At 42.3% G+C, this 10789-nt stretch overlaps 1 pseudogene; it reads left to right on the top strand.

Annotated features, from left to right (window-relative positions):
• The first annotated feature begins 2247 nt into the window (after positions 1–2247).
• LOC141574960 (pancreatic progenitor cell differentiation and proliferation factor pseudogene) lies at positions 2248–9983 on the top strand (annotated as a pseudogene).
• Positions 9984–10789: the final 806 nt, after the last annotated feature.

Raw genomic sequence — 10789 nt, 5'->3', positions numbered from 1 at the left:
CCACAAGGGCAGACCTGTGTTTATCCTCCCTTCAGTATGACCTCTTTCATCAATCATAGGCGTTCAATGAATGTTTACAGAATGGATAAGTTTTCTAATAATAAGTTTGCATCTGAATTATTTAGCATTTTATTGTAGATTTTTTTAAGATAAAAAAGTTGTTTTGACTGTCATAGTATGAAAAGTTTCACTTCAGAAAAACATAGCTCTTTCTCCTTTTCATTGATCTCAGTAGAACGTGCTCCCCAAATTGACAATATAGACAGAATATACTGGTGACACAAAACCAGAGTGATATTTCTATTATGCTTGAAAGTTTCAAGTTTTGGTCATATGTGAAGGGGACAGTCTCATTCTCCCTGTCCTCTGCCCACACATGGGTATATCATCTTTCATCTTTCATGAGTTTCCAAAGGACATAGTTTATGCAGCCTTTGAGCATGAAAATACTACTGAGTTAAACAGGACTGCAACCAGTAATAAACTAGTAAATGTGTAACAACCAGCTGGGTACAGGGGGAGGAGAACCAGACCTGCAGCACTTGCTCGTTTGTAGGATGTAAATATTGCCACCCTGGCCAATTTCAAGCTGTGTTTAATAACCAACTTGCAAGACTCCCGAAAATTTAACAATTGTCTCTTACAAGCACATGTGAGCCATGTGAGCGTCCGTAGCATGCCGTTGGCTGTATCATCCCACAAAATTACCCTTCTTTTTCACATACACACACACACACAATTGTGTAGGATACAAAATAAATTAAATTCACTTATAACAGATACGTTCTGTGCACTATAACATAGAAGATGGAAAGAGAACACCTGTAGGTACAACGATTCTGCCAGTTTACTGTGATAAAGTTTACTTATAATCACTTGATTTCCCCATCCTTTTCCCATCTGGAGTCTACCCCAAAGCAATTTCACAGCTGAGACCCCATGTGTTTCACTTTATTCTAAACTTTAAGAAGTCAAATTGCCAGTGTTAAATATCACAATAACACTTTCCACCCAGTGACTAGGAACAACGGCTTACCTTTCTCTATTCTCCCCTACTTACTGTCCACTACAGTTGATATATCATGGAATATGCATGAGTGTTTACCACACTGGACTGATGGGCTCTGGGGATTCTGACAGATAACAACCCCTGGGTTCAAGGAGCTCACAGCTGGGTAAGGGGATGGGCAAAGACAATTCCAGACAGAAAGTCCTAGGACAGAGGAACCACGGGGCCTAGAGAATTCACAGAATGTGTATGTAATACCACCAACACTGAAGAAGCCAACATTTAATTTGGACTTAAAGGATGAATAGGAATTGACTATGGAAAAAAGAAGGGGAAAGGCAATTCCAAGGATCAGGAAGAGCCAAGTACAAAATTAAGTGCAGGGAAAGTGCAGTCATGAGGAACATAACTGCAGCACAGAGTGTAGGGGGAGGGAGGGAGGAGTCCTGAGGCTACAGAGACAGGCAGTGGTCCAGGCCAGGGTTCATAAGGATGCTGGTGTGCTGTGCAAAGAGCTTGGCTTTATCCTTAAGGCAATGTATCAGGGAGAATTTAAGACTTTTAAATAGGTGAGTGATGGGAAGGATGCTTTAGAAAGATTCTTTGGGCCACAGTGAGGACACTGGATTACAGTGAGGTAAGAAGAGGTGGAGACACCTGCTAGGGCCATGCCCAGTAATTGACTCTCCTTCCACCACCATTTTCACCTGAGTTCTCTATCTGAATTCCCTGCAGCTCCCAAGTCACTTCTTTTTATGTTGAAGAAAAATGGTGACACTCTGTTGTCTCCTTTGGTCACTAATTCCCTTTCATGCCCATTTGCTCTAAAAACATTACTCAACATGAGTCAGCATTTTGCATCACAAACTTTAGAGAGGAAAAAGGCACAGGCTTCACAAAGCAAAAAGCTAAGGTCAGAAGCACAAACTGAGGTTTTACCAAGGGAGTACCCTGGCTGTTCCAATTATCTATTACTAGATCATGAATCACCCCAAGTGATGGGATGTCAGACTACAAGAGTCATCATTGTTACCTCTCATGGGTGTGAGGGCTGACCAGATTCAGCTAGTCAGCTGGGTTCCACTCTTCATGCAGTTGCTGTCAAACAGTGGTTAGCTGTAGAGATACCTCCAAGGTCTTCTCACTCACATGACTATGGTTGCTGCTGACTTGTTGGTTGGGATCTTGATAGAAGCTGTCAACTGGGACTCTCTATATGGCCTGGACTTTCTCAGAACATGGCGCCGGATTCCAAAGTGAGTGTCCCAAAGAGAAAAATCAGGCTATTTCTAACCCAGCCTAGATTTCATATAGAAACACTTCTGCCACAGTCTGTCTAGTCTTTAAAAGTGAATCACTATGGCCACTCCATAGGGCAAGGGAATAAGAGTTCACCCCTTGATCGGAGAAGGGTCAAAGAATTTACAGACATGTTTTAAAGTCATCACAATCATTTTGACATGTTTGACCAATACCAGGGATATCCACTTCCAAGCAGGAAGTGAAAAAATACAACCATAACTAACAATTTCTAGATTACACTGAAAGGGAGCAAAACCTCCCCTACATGGCCTCTGATTGAGATTCAAGTCTTAAGAGACTCAGATGAAAGATAAATACACGAACAAAGGCTGAGATCAGGTCATCAGGGTCCCTCTCAAGAAGCAAACATATAAGGGCAAGTAAGAAGAGAACCCAGGACTGCTGCCTTAGCATGGGAAAAGGGCTCATTTTATTTCCAAAGTGAGAAGACTGAAGACAGCAGAATCTTTTTAGTTTGAGATATACACATATGAAGAGCAGGTAGTAAATTCTAGTCACTATAGACTATAGGTTGAATAATTCTCCACAAATTCCTCTTGTCACCTTCACAAGCACGATAAAGAACACCTCTAGCTGGTACGTATAAAGATCCTTGGATCCCAGAGTGGACAAAACTAGGTAAGAAGCTTTCCTAACAGATTTTTCTCTTAACAAGATTTATTTCAGTCCAAGTGTGATATACTTTACACGTCTACCTGATAAAATGAAGAATATTTGAAATTCACACAGCTTACAAGTAGGGTAGGAAAAATTCACCTGGGAAGTGAGAATAGATTAAGAAAGCAGAAGAACGAGCTCTTTGGTTCTCTGCAACTTATAGATGAGGAAAAGGGGGGAAGTCAAGGGAAAATGAGCCACTGCAGCAAGAGAGAAACCAAATCAGCATGTTGTCTCTGAAGACAGTGAGGAGAGTTTTCCAAGAATAAGAAAGTGATCAATTGGTAAAAAGCTGCCAGGAAGGTAAGAACCAACCGTGGGGTTTGACAAAACTGAAATTGTTAGTAACCTTCATAGCTCGAAAAAGAAAAGTTTCTTGGAGTAGTGGGAACAAAAGCCTGATTGAAGTTGACTGGGGGAAGAATGCAAAAAAGGAAAGAGTTTTTCAAAGGGGTTTGCTAAAAGGGGAGCTGAGGTACGGGGCAGTCGCTACATGGGAATAGCAGTCTAGAGGATTTAAGACTGGAGATAACATAACATGTTTGCACTGCAGGGAATGATCCGGTGGACAGAATTTAATGATGCACAAGATTCAGGAGGTCACTGTGATGCACAATTCTTGGGCGGGTTAGAAGTGATAAAACCCAGAACGTGAGAAGAAGAATTGCCATACAGAAAAACAGGGACCGTTCATCCATTGTAGCAGTAGGAAAGGCCCAGGAATATAGATTTTTCATGACCCTGTGTGATTCTGATGTGGGTGGGCCCCTGACCACACTCTGAGAAATACTGATTTAGATAAGCACTTCTTATGCAAGGAAGAAAACATAGATTCACTCGTGTGCCAATGGGAGATAAGGAATGGGGCAGGAGATGTGAAGACAAAAAGTGATTCGGCAAAGCACTGTTTCACTTTGGTGCCACCTGGGCCATCAGAATCACACCTAAAATGGAGAGGCAGCTCAGAAGAGGAAGGGGTAATGTGTGGTGAGGTTTTGCTCCCACCACTCAAATTGTATCGAGAACCCACTGCAGCCCTCTCCCCACCACCCATTCCTAGAATAGTGTCAAATCCCTTTCCGGTGCTCCAGACTGGCAACGTTTAGCTTTCTTGAGGCCACTGACTGAAATGAAGATCTAACGAAAGTTTTGAATCTTCTCCCCAGAAAAAAAAGTTATCCAGTCACTAAAGCTCTTTGGTTGCAAGTCACAGAACTTTTGATTTGACACAAACAAAAGTCATTTATGGAAGCATACAAGGAATTCACACATACACAGGGGAGGCACGCAGATTGAAAATTAGGAATCAAGCAATTCTAAAGTCTCCCAGTTACAGGACTGCTCAGGACAACTCTGCTTGAAAGAATGAAGTCCAAATGATTTCAGTCTTGTATTACTTGTTTCATTACTCAGATTTTTTAAAATGTATGTTTAATTAGTTTAACATGGGTCATATACCTAGTTCTGGGCTGGATATGAGTGGGGTGCCTCCCTTAAGAGCCTCCCAGAGTGCTTCCAACACAAAGTTGCACACCAAAAGAGTGTAACTCATCCATGGGGTGACACTATTTTACTCAAAGAATGTGGAATGCAGCAGACTAGAGTACCAAAAAACCCTAATGTTTCAACTGTAGGAAAATATAAAATTTTACATATAATTTTGGAAGGTTCACAGACCTTCTGACACTCATACATGTATCTTCTGGAATTTTCCTTCCCACCAGGTCAAGTACCCCTAGTATAATCATATACTACTATATACTCTTTGTTATCACCTTATTGAAGGCACAGACCACTGGGTTATTCTGGAAAAAGGAAAGAAAGTGGTACTTTTCTTCCCTATCTCCTCCCACCTCTCTCAGTTGCAAAAGCTTGGGTTAATCACACCCTCCTGAAGGAGAAAGATGGTGTTGAATTGGTGGCAAGACTTTACTGTAGCCCTGCAGTTATGGGTTTGAAGCCCAGTCCTGCCAACCTCAAACAGACAGAACCTCAGCTTGAGATCTTCTCTGAGCCTCAAGTCTTTAGCCTAAAATTTCCCTACTTGCCTCAACATTTATCATGCAGTTCATACAGTTATCTCAGAATACATTTTGTAAACTATAGTTATGAGCAAGTTTTAAACATAATTTGTATATCTATGTAGATATAAACCAATAGATGATATAGATAAATAGATAGATAGATAGATAGATAGATAGATAGATAGATAGATAGATAGGCAGGCAGACAGACAGATAGATAATCAGAGTATTTTAGTGGTTGTAAAGTCTGGTTAATAACAGAAACACCTAGGAATTTTCTTTTAATTCAAACTCTCAGGTTCCTTCCTAGACTTAAGTCAAAATCTCCAGGGGTGAGGATATATATGAAGGCATATGTGAAAAGCATCTCACATTATTCTGCAATTAGCTGGATTCAGGATCTCACTACATTTCAAACCAGAATTATTCATAGTGATCTGCTGTTTGTGGATGATTCTGAAAAAAAAGTCAGTATTACTAGTTGTGAGACCATCTAGATTTTGACTAGATAAAGAAATATACTATTGGCTTATTTTAGACCATAAGGTATAGACAATCGTACAGAAACAGGGAACCCAACAGCCCCACCGAAGTAGTGCCAGTATAGCAATAACTTTCTCAGAACAAATTCTGCTCTCATTTATATGCTAACATTAAAGTAAGATTTTACAGCTTATGATCATTTTAAGCACTATCAATTTATGAGTATGGCTGTTTCCACCCTTTCAAAAACTTTGCAGAGAAGTCTATAGCTTCCCACAGTCCTTTAATATGGAGATGATGTAATATATTCATTGGCTGCAGAAAAATGAGAGAAATTAATGAATGAGAATGTAAAATACAAAATAATGGTGCCAAGCTTAGCTATAACAACATTTTTTAAACATTGGATGTATCTTTATATTAAGGTATGAGAATTCAATTTTTTATCCCATCTTCCTTAGAGGAGAGAGAAATTGCACAAGGTATTTAAAAATCAAGGCAGAGGAGACCTTCCATAAATACCTGTAGTTTCCTCAATCTTCTCCAATCTCAGCTTTGCACTGTTTTACACGAGATCTTAATAATGTCCTCACACTGTTTTTCATTTTTTTAGATGTTAACTCTTATAACATAAGCCATAGATAAGCATGACAAAGGCCCTGTCATCTTTCTTGTAGTGAGTATTCAGTTCTGTTCCTGAAGGCAACGTTGACTTCAGTCCTATTCTCCTGAGAGTCTAAAGCAGTGTGTTTCCGCTGAGTGCTTTGTCCCAGTGGCTGCTTCCAGATAGGAGCACCAACTCCTTCCTTGATAACATCTACTAGACAGAAGGCCATCATAGAGAATGCAAACGTGGAGCCAGGAATACCACAAGTCAGGATGCTGATCATTTAATTACTCAATAAAAATGTTTCAAGTTTTAACATGTTAAACAAAATGGGCTAAAAATGTAAATTAATACATGAAAATACCTCCTTGCATTATTAGGGTGCCCCCTCCCCAAAGGTTTAGGTACAAAAGCAGCCCTTGACACTGCGCCATGCAACACTGGGACCCCCTCATCACAGATTAGAAAGAGCTCAGTCTCTCCTCCTCCTGGATCTCCCTCTTCTGAATGTTCAAAAAGCCGCCCCGCCCCAGACTGCTTTCTGGAATCCTAAGTTCCAACTGATCCACTCTTAAGTCACATTGAAGCCGAGCTCCCTTCAGGCTGCTGGAAGCCCAGCAGTAATGAAGGTTGTTGGGTTTCTCTAGAAATTGACACATGCTGCTCTTGCCACCATCATCTAGACAGCGCACTGGCCCCTGACCTTATCACTGATTGCCGATGCTGTCACCACCACAAGAGCTCATCGTCCGTCACCACCTGTAGTGACTTAAAGGGCCACTCCTGGTGGTTCTCACCCTGTTGTTAGACCCTTGAAGCTGGAGGATTCTACCACTTCTGCCGGAAGCTGGTGGCTCTAGATTAGTGGTTCTTAACCTTTCCGCTTGATCAGAGTGACCTGGAGGACTTGTTAAAATACAAAATGCTGATCCGCATTCGGGGTGGGGGGAGTGGGGAGCCGCTAAGAACATGCATTTCTAACAAGTTCCCAAGTGAGCTAATGCTCCTGTTCCAGGGACCATACTTTCCCAGAACAGCAGCCTCGGGGAAGCCCCTTCCCAAGACTGTCTGAAGAAATTCTCCATTTGTTTCTGTTGTTGCTTCTCTAAGGGCATAAATCCTGGCTGGTCCACCCTAAAGCAAGAGAGCTGGGTGAGCCAGCACTGTGACGAAGACTCCTGGCTGGATTGTACTTGTTCTTCTTAGAGTGAGAGAGGAAGGTCCTGCTCTGGCCTGGGTTCCTTGCCTTGCAGTTTTAGATTCTGCCACTCAGACACCTCCCCAGGACCCAAGTGTGCCAAAGGTATACATAGGTTCTGGTATCTACTGCCTCACAGACCCCAGAAAAATCATTGTTCTTTAACTGTCCATCTTGTCGCCCAAGCCAGTCCTCTAGTTTTAAGTCTATTTACCTACTATAGTAATTTTATCTCATAATTTCATCAGTGAAGTTTCTGTACCTACTCCACCACTGGGCCTTACTCAGGACCAACAAGTTTAGCTCAACAGGGTTTTATAACACTGACTTTTGTGGTATCTCAGTCTCTTCTGTCCTGGGGTGTCCCTGGGTTCCTAATGCAATTTAGCTCACCCCTGTCTTAGCGAACTTTGAGCTTCCCGTTTGAGGTACCAGCAAGAGTGTGGCTAACAGCTGCGAATAGATTTTATCACTTTAGATCCAGTACGTTTTGTGGGAAGATACATGCACACACACAAACACACACCCAGGGAAAAAGAAGTTACAGATGGTATAGCAGAACTAAGGAAAAACATGCAAGATTTTCCTTTGTCATGAGACTGCTGTACACCCTGGCAGTTTCCTGCATAACGGTGGATTGAGTGTTAAGTTTTTCATGGATCGATAGTTGTTGGCAACACTGTATAACACATCCCAACACCTGAAGCTTAGTACTGAGCACGGTGATGTCAGCACAAATAGGAGCATCATTACCATGTAGATAAGTAGGCATGTAAATCTTTGTTTTTATGATTGTTGACCTTTATTATTTCAGCATGGTGTTTTATTATATATATATGCACTCCTAGTAGGCATGGAAATAAATATTAATAATAACAAAAGCCTTGCATTCTGGCTAACATTTCCTTATTTGATATGTATAGATTTTTAAATGCATTACAAGAGCAAAATGTGCTCAAGGTTACTCATTACCCATGTTCACTCTGTAAAGTGCCTGAAGGCATTCTCAGCATAAAAGGTGTTATATGAAACATTACTTTCCATTCCTGTTGCTGATCTAATGATTGGAATACCTCCTGGTATAGTTTAAGGTTAAGAATAACCATCTTTCACAGGCAAACAGCAACGGAGTAGCAAATTAAAAACTAATGAAAGATAAGATTTTTCTATTGCAGATAAAACTCATATTTATATTAAATAATTTAAAACATTTTAAATGCAACATAAAAATCCCATCAATAATTTTTTAAAATTTCATATGCTTTAAAAACTAGTTTGAATAGTAAGCTTTGATTTTGTTCTCATTCTATTGTAAAAGTAGTACTCAATTATGCATGGGTTGTGCTTTTAGGAATTTTTTTCTTCTGTGAAACATAACAAATAGTTATAGGCAGAAAATAACCACATGAAGTTCAACGAAGCATCACGAAGGGAAGATCTATATAACTATAACCCAGGTCAATAGAGATTGTCAGGATAGGCAGATTATCCTGCAGGTCAACAGACCAGTGCCCCAAAGCCAGTATCGCAAAGCCTCCCACCTGTCCACTTCCCAACACCAACCCCGATCTCCTCCAGACGTAACTACTATCTTGAACTATACGGTAGTTACCTCTCCGCCTGTTTTCAGACTACCCACCTGAGCTTACATCCCCTAAACCCCAGTGTTGAATTTTGCCTCCTTTTTGAACTTTATATAAAAGAAATTACACACCACATATTCTTTTCTGTCAGGCTCACTTAACACTGTGTTTGTGAGATTCATCCAGGATGGGTATGTAGATGTAATTCATACACTTTCATTGCTGTGAAGTATTCCATGGTACAAAGTAACACAAGTTATTTATGCATCCTATTGTGGATGGACATGTGGCTCATTCACAGTTTGAGACTGTGAAACACTGTAGGTGTTTGGAGCAGTGTATTTTTCAGTAAGTCAACAGCAGTCAGAAAGGTCCTAGGACACATCCCAACTCCATGCTCTCTGCATTGAGCACTATGAGGCCAGCACAGGTGTGAGCCTCCTTACTAAGTAGCCTCATTACAGGTAGTCCCCGTACATAATTCTTGGTACAAACTTGCTAGTTTTTCTGTTGAGTATACAACCGGGAGAGGAATTTCTCAGTTGTAGGGAGTGTGTCCTCAACTTCCCATAGATTACACCAGAATATTGTATTGGGCGCCCGCGCGCCTGGGTCGTGGAGCGGTGGCTCGCGGTCACCTCTGCAAATGGGCTTGGTGGGTGGCCTAGCGTCCCTGTCCCCGCCACCTGTGATCGCGCGCTGAGGCCCGCGAGGGGTCACCGCCGAGGTTTTCACCAGCCCACAAGCAGGAGCCAGGCAGCCACTCTCTCCAGCTGCTGCTCGTGGCCACCCACGACTAGTCCCGGTGCCGCCTGGACTCCACTTCCAGTAACAGCTCCTGTGGAAGTGCAGGGTACCCTGGGGAAGCCACCCCCCAACACCCCGGTCTCCCCAAAGCCGCCAGGCACACTGGTGGGCTAGCTTCTTTCTCGGGAAGTCCACTCTCCCATTCATGGCCACAGTGTTGGAGTCCCCAGAGCACGCGGAATCGCCCCAGACCTCCACTGGCGCGATCACCTGTGACCTGGCTTGGGAAGCCACGGGGAAGCATCAGCCCGGCGGTCAGCCTGGCAAAACCAGCTCCAGGCCCCGGTCCTGAGTGGCCGCACCAGCTGCCAGGCTTCCTCCCAAGACGCTGGGCTGATAAGAGCCCCCCTCCCCACCACTCCCCTCTCCAAGACTAAGCAGGCTACAGCCAGCGGAAACAGGTTCTTTAATACCAAGCCACATGAGAGCCTTCCTGACACCTCATAACCCTGTGCCTGGCACCAAGTTGAAAATACATGCTTTCACCAGCATTAAATAAAGTTCCTGTTGCTCTTTGTCCAGATCTCAGCTCAGATTTTATCTCTTGAGCATCCTTTCCTGGTCTTGCTAGTTAAAGTAGCTGTCTAGTTAACTCCCCCACCTCCATCCATCCCCTTACCCTTTTGTCCATTACTCTAATTTATTTTCTTCCAGCCACTGCCCGCTATCTGAAATCATCTTATTTTTTCCTGCTCTCGCCCACTGGGAGGTATGGTCCACGAAAGAGGGACTGTATCTTGCCTGTGTCTGGCACATAAGGTCTGGGACATAATAGACTCTTGATAAATATTTGTTGAGTGGATAGTTGGGAACTTCCTGTATTTAGTAAATATTCACAATAATGCCAGTAGAAAAGATTTTACAGAATATAAACTTTGAATCTCCTCTTTGCAAGGAGCAATTCTTTTTGAATAAAAGTGTCATGCTCCATGTAATATGTTTAACAGCCAGTGTTCGGGGGAAATAATTATCCATTTAGATTTTTCAGTAATAGGGCCCTCATGACATGTGTTGCATAACTTTTCTTGTCTCATGAACACAGTGGACAGCAGCATTTCATATCCACAGTGAGAAAACAGGTGCCTATAAATCAAGGCT

Source organism: Camelus bactrianus, chromosome 25 (assembly GCF_048773025.1).
Source record: "Camelus bactrianus isolate YW-2024 breed Bactrian camel chromosome 25, ASM4877302v1, whole genome shotgun sequence".
Taxonomy (NCBI): Eukaryota; Metazoa; Chordata; class Mammalia; order Artiodactyla; family Camelidae; genus Camelus; species Camelus bactrianus.
The sequence above is the reverse complement of the archived record's forward strand: the minus strand, read 5'-3'. Positions and strand labels throughout refer to the sequence as shown.